This window comes from Eulemur rufifrons, chromosome 30 (assembly GCF_041146395.1).
Source record: "Eulemur rufifrons isolate Redbay chromosome 30, OSU_ERuf_1, whole genome shotgun sequence".
Taxonomy (NCBI): Eukaryota; Metazoa; Chordata; class Mammalia; order Primates; family Lemuridae; genus Eulemur; species Eulemur rufifrons.
Window position 1 is genome coordinate 88,982,584 of NC_091012.1, and position 6,000 is coordinate 88,988,583.

Here is a 6,000-nt window from a genome sequence, read left to right on the forward strand (position 1 = left end):
CCCACCCAAAACCTATTGCCCTAAGGAAGAAAACATGCTTTAAGACACTGGGAAAGGCTGGCAAACCACCTAGGGCAGTGGTGAAGACCTATTGTAGCTGTAACAAGAAAACACTCTCTACTCTTGGGGGAGGGCCAAGAGCATTAGAGGTTTGGATTCCTTGGCCCAAAACATTAGAGGTTTCCTACTACTGGGGAAAGGGCAGTGCCACACTTCAGAAACAGGGGCACAGGATTTGCCCAAGACTATCGTTGAATCAGAACAACAGAAAATCATCCCCCATTCTCTTCCCCCAAAAGGGCTCAAAACACTAAGCAACAAGAAACAGCAGTCTACCACTGATGGAGGAGCAAGATTATGGAAGAGTCCCTCTCTGAGGCAAAGGCACATAAGAAAGGCCTAAAGCTGAAGAAGGAGAAGGAAAATTGAGGAAAACCAACAAAAACATAAACCAACTCAACTCCCGACTAAATTAACACTTCACACTAACAGCCTGGCAGATGATGAGGCATGCCAATTTCCACACAAATAATATCTACTTATGTCTCTACTATTCTACGCACTATATCCAGCAATCAACTAAAATTATGACATGCACAAAAAAGGCAAGAGAAACAACTTACTCTTAAGATACAGAATGTTCATAAGTGCCAGACTCAGTGATGACATGAAATTTAAAATTCCTATAATTAACATGTTAAAAGGTCTATTGGAAAAAGAAGACCACATGTACAAGGAAAAATTTTAACAGTTGGAAACTACTCAAAATTTCTAATGCTAGAAACAAAAATATGGGAAGAGAGAAGAAGAATGTCTTTTACAGGCTCATGAGAAGACTAGATAAAATGAAAACAAAATCAGTGAGGTTAAATATAGGTCTACTGAAAATTATGAAAACTTCATCACAAAGACAAATAGTAGTTAAAACAGAGAAGAATGTATATAAACCAAAGAAAAACAGTATAACACATGGTCAATTTCATTCCAAAGATAATGAAAGACATTAATCCACAGAACCAGAAATATCAATCACAACAAAACCAACAACAAACCCAAGGAGGATTATTAAAAAAATAACCCTAGACCCATCATATTGGAATTACTGAAAACAAAAGATAATGCAAATATCTGGAAGGCAATCAGAAAAATAGTGGCATTGCATACAGAACAACAAAGATAAGATTACAACAGACTCTCATCATATAGCATGCAATCCAGAAAACAATAAAGTGGAATTTTAAAATCAGTGAAATAAAAATGTCAGTCCTGAATTTTCTACACAGCGAAAATATCTTTCAAAAGTGATTCTCTAAAAACTTTCTCTAGTTTTTGAAAAACAGAAAATCTACTACCATAAAAATGCACTCTAAGAAGTATTAAAGGAATTTCCTCAGGCAGAAGGACTAGGATACTTTGAATCTACATAAAGAAATTAAAATATCAAGAAATCGATAAAGGTAAATTTAAATGGTTTTTTTTACTGATTTTATCACTTTTAAAGGTAACTGATGGCAAGAATATCCTCTCTAACCAACCTTTTTTTTTTTTTTTTTTTGAGACAGAGTCTCACTCTGTTGCCCAGGCTAGAGTGAGTGCTGTGGCGTCAGCCTAGCTCACAGCAACCTCAAACTCCTGAGCTCAAGCGATCCTCCTGTCTCAGCCTCCCGAGTAGCTGGGACTACAGGCATGCGCCACCATGCCCGGCTAATTTTTTCTATATATATATTTTTAGCTGTCCATATAATTTCTTTCTATTTTTAGTAGAGGTGGGGTCTCGCTCTTGCTCAGGCTGGTCTTGAACTCCTGAGCTCAAACGATCCGCCCACCTCGGCCTCCCAGAGTGCTAGGATTACAGGCGTGAGCCACCGCGCCCGGCCTCTAACCAACCTTAATCAACATTTTACTAGCAATTCCAGTCAATGCATGAAAGCAAAAACTAAAAAGCATATACAGTAAAGAAACAAACAACCCCCCCCCTCAATTCACATATGACAATTGTCTACATATAAATTCCCTCAGAAATCACAAAAACCTGAGGCTGGGGCAGGACTATCATTTGAGGACAGGAGTTTGAGACCAGCCTGGGCAACATAGCAAGATCTCATCTCAAAAAAAAAAAAAAAAAAAATGAAGGAAAAAAAGAAAGGAAAGGAAAGAAAGAAAGAAAAGAAAGGAAAAAAAGAAATTTACAAAAGCTATTATTTAATAGTTCTATAAAAAAGATTAGCAATTTTCCAGGATACAAGATTAACATACAAAATCAATTTTAGGCTAACCAAGAAAAAACATCCAAATAAAATCAGAAACCATAAAGGAGACATCACAACTGATATCATAGAAATACAAAGTATCATTACTGTTACAAAATATATGCCAACACATTCGAAAACCTAGTAGAAATGGGTAAGTTCCTGGAAACATACAACCTACCAAGATTGAACCAACAAGAAATTAAAAAATTGAACAGGCCAATTATGAATAATGATATTGATTTGTACTAAAATGTCTCCCATCAAAGAAAAGCCCAGGACGTGATGGCTTTATTGTTGAATTCTACCAAACATTTAAAGAACTAATACCTATTCTTCACAAGCTCTTCCAGAAAATTAAAGACGAGAGAATCATTCTAAACTCATTCTACAAGGCCAGCATTATCTGGATATCAAAATTGGACAAGGACAGAACAATAAAAAAAACAAGAAAACTACAGGCCAATATCTCTGATGAGCATAAAAATGAAAATCCTTAACAAACCAAAAAGATTAAACCAAGAGACTCCTGGAATTGATAAATGAATTTGGCAAAGTCTCAGGATAAAAAAACAATTCACACAAATCAGCAGCTTTCTTATACACCAATAACAGTCAAGCCAAGAATCAAATCAAAGACAAAACACCTTTCACAATAGCATCAAAGAAAATTAAACATTTAGGAATATTTTTAACTAAGGAGGTCAGAGACCTATATAGAGAGAACTATGAAATACTGAGAAAAGAAATTGCAGAGGATGTCAACAGATGGAAAACCCTACCATGGTCATGGATTGGCAGAATCAATATTGTTAAAAATGTCTATACTATCTAAAGTGATCTACAGAATCAATGGAATCCCCATCAAAATACCATCACTTTTGACAGATCTAGAAAAAAATAATTTTATACTTCCTATAGAACCAGAGAAGACCCCATATAGCCAAAGCAACCTTAAGCAAAAAGAACAAATGGGGAGGCATCTACCAGACTTCAAGCTATACTACAAAGCTGTAGTAACCAAAACAGCATGATACTGTCACAAGAACAGACATATAGACCTTTGAAACAGGACTGAGAATCCAGATATAAAACCATCCTCATATTGTCAGCTGATGTTCAACAAAACAGACAAAAATATACACTGGGAGCAAGAATCCCTATTCAATAAATGGTGCTGGAAAAACTGGATAGCCACATGCAGAAGATTGAAACTGGATCCCCACCTCTCACCTCTCACAAAAATCAACTCACGATGGATAACAGACTTAAACCTAAGACATGAAACCATAGGAATTCTAGAAGAAAACATTGGGAAAACTCTTACAGACATTGGCCTAGGGAAAGAATTTATGAAGAAGACCCCCAAAGCAATCACAGTAGCAACAAAAATAAATAAATGGGACCTGATCAAATTAAAAAGCTTCTGCACAGCCAAGGAAACTATCATTGGAGCAAATAGACAACTTACAGAATGGGAGAAAATATTTGCATGCTACACATCAGATAAAAGGCTGATAACTAGAATTCACATAGAACCTAGGAAAATCAACAAGAAAAAAATCAAACAACCCCATTAAAAGGTGGGGAAAAGACATGAACAGAAACTTTTCAAACGAAGACAGAATAATAGTCAGCAAACATGAAAAATTGCTCAACATCTCTAATGATCAGGGAAATCCAAATCAAAACCAAGATGAGATATCAGTTACCTCCAGTGAAAATGGCTTTTATTAACAAGTCCCCAAACAACAAATGCTGGCATGGATGTGGAGAGATAGGAACACTCCTACACTCCCAGTGGGACTGCAAATTACTACAACCTCTGTGGAAAGTATTATGGAGATACTTCAAAGAACTAAAAATAGAACTACCATTTGATCCAGCAATCCCACTACTAGGCATCTACCCAAAGGAAAAAAAGTCATTCTATAATAAAGACATCTGCACTTGAATGTTTATAGCAGCACAATTCACAATTGCAAAGATATGGAAACATCCAAAGTGCCCATCAATACATGACTGGATTAATAAAATGCAGTATAGGTATATAGTAGTATGGAATACTACTCAGCCATAAAAAACAATGGTGAACTAGCACTTCTTGTATTATCCTGGATGGAGCTAGAGCCCGTTCTTCAAAATGAAGTATCACAAGAATCAAAAAACAAGCACCACATGTACTCGCCATCAAATTGGTACTAACTGATCAACACTTATGTGCGTACATGGAAGTAACTTTCATCGGGTGCCAGGCAGGTGTGGGGGGGGGTGGAAGGGATGGGTAAATTCACAACTGATGGGTGCAGAGAACAGTGTCTGGGGGATGGGCACACTTGTAGCTCTGGTTTGGGTGGTGCAAAGGCAAAATATTTGTATCCCCATAATATCCTGAAATTAAAAAAGAATAATTATAAAAAAATTAAATGAAGACAAATAAAATTCTGAACAAAATACTAGCAAACCTAATCCAACAGTACATTAAAAAGTGATTCACCATGACCAAGTGGGATTTATCTTAGGGATACAAGCAAGCATGTTTCAATATGTGCAAATCAATAAAAGTGATACATCAGTAGAATCAAGGACAAAAAACATATGATCATCTCAATAGATGCAGAAAAACATTTGATAAAGTTAACCATTGCTTTGTGATAAATATTCAATAAGTTAGGTATAAAAGGAACATACCTAAGCACAGTAAAGGCCATGTATGACAAACCTACAGCAAACATCATACTGAATAGGGAAAATTTGAAAGCTTTTCCTTTAGGATCTGGCACAAACAAGGACATCTACTTTTGCCACTTTTATTCAATATAGTACTGGAAATTCTAGCCAGAACAATCAGGCAAGAGAAAGAAATAAAGGGTATTCAAACAGGAAAGGAAGGAGTCAAATTGTCCCTGTTTGCAGATGACATGATCTTTTATACAGAAAACCCTAAATTCTCCACCAAAAAACATTAGTAGTGTTTTTATACATCAAGAACAAACTAGCAGAAAAAAATTAAGAAAGCAAATTTAACTAAGGAGGTGAAAGGCCTCTACAAGGAAAACCATGAAACACTGATGAAAGAAATTGAAGAGGACACATAAAAAACGAAAGAAATCCCATGTTTATGGATTAGAAGCATTAATATTGTGAAGATGACCACATTACCCAAAGTGATCTATAAATTCAATGCAATCACTATAAAAATGCCAATGACATTCTTCACAGAAATAGAAAAAAATCCTAACATTTGTATGGAACCATAAAAGACCCCCCCCCCCCAAAAAAAAAAAGCTGGAGGCATCACACTACCAGACTTCAAATTATACTACAAAACTAATGTAACCAGGCCGGGCGCGGTGGCTCACGCCTGTAATCCTAGCACTCTGGGAGGCCGAGGTGGGCGGACCCTTTGAGCTCAGGAGTTCGAGACCAGCCTGAGCAAGAGCGAGACCCCACCTCTACTAAAAATAGAAAGAAATTATATGGACAGCTAAAAATATATATAGAAAAAATTAGCCGGGCATTGGTGGCGCATGCCTGTAGTCCCAGCTACTCGGGAGGCTGAGACAGGAGGATCGCTTGAGCTCAGGAGTTTGAGGTTGCTGTGAGCTAGGCTGACGCCACGGCACTCACTCTAGCCTGGGCAACAGAGTGAGACTCTGTCTCAAAAAAAAAAAAAAAAAACAAACAAAACTAATGTAACCAAAACAACAGGGCACTGGCATAAAAGTAGACATATAGACTAATGGAACAG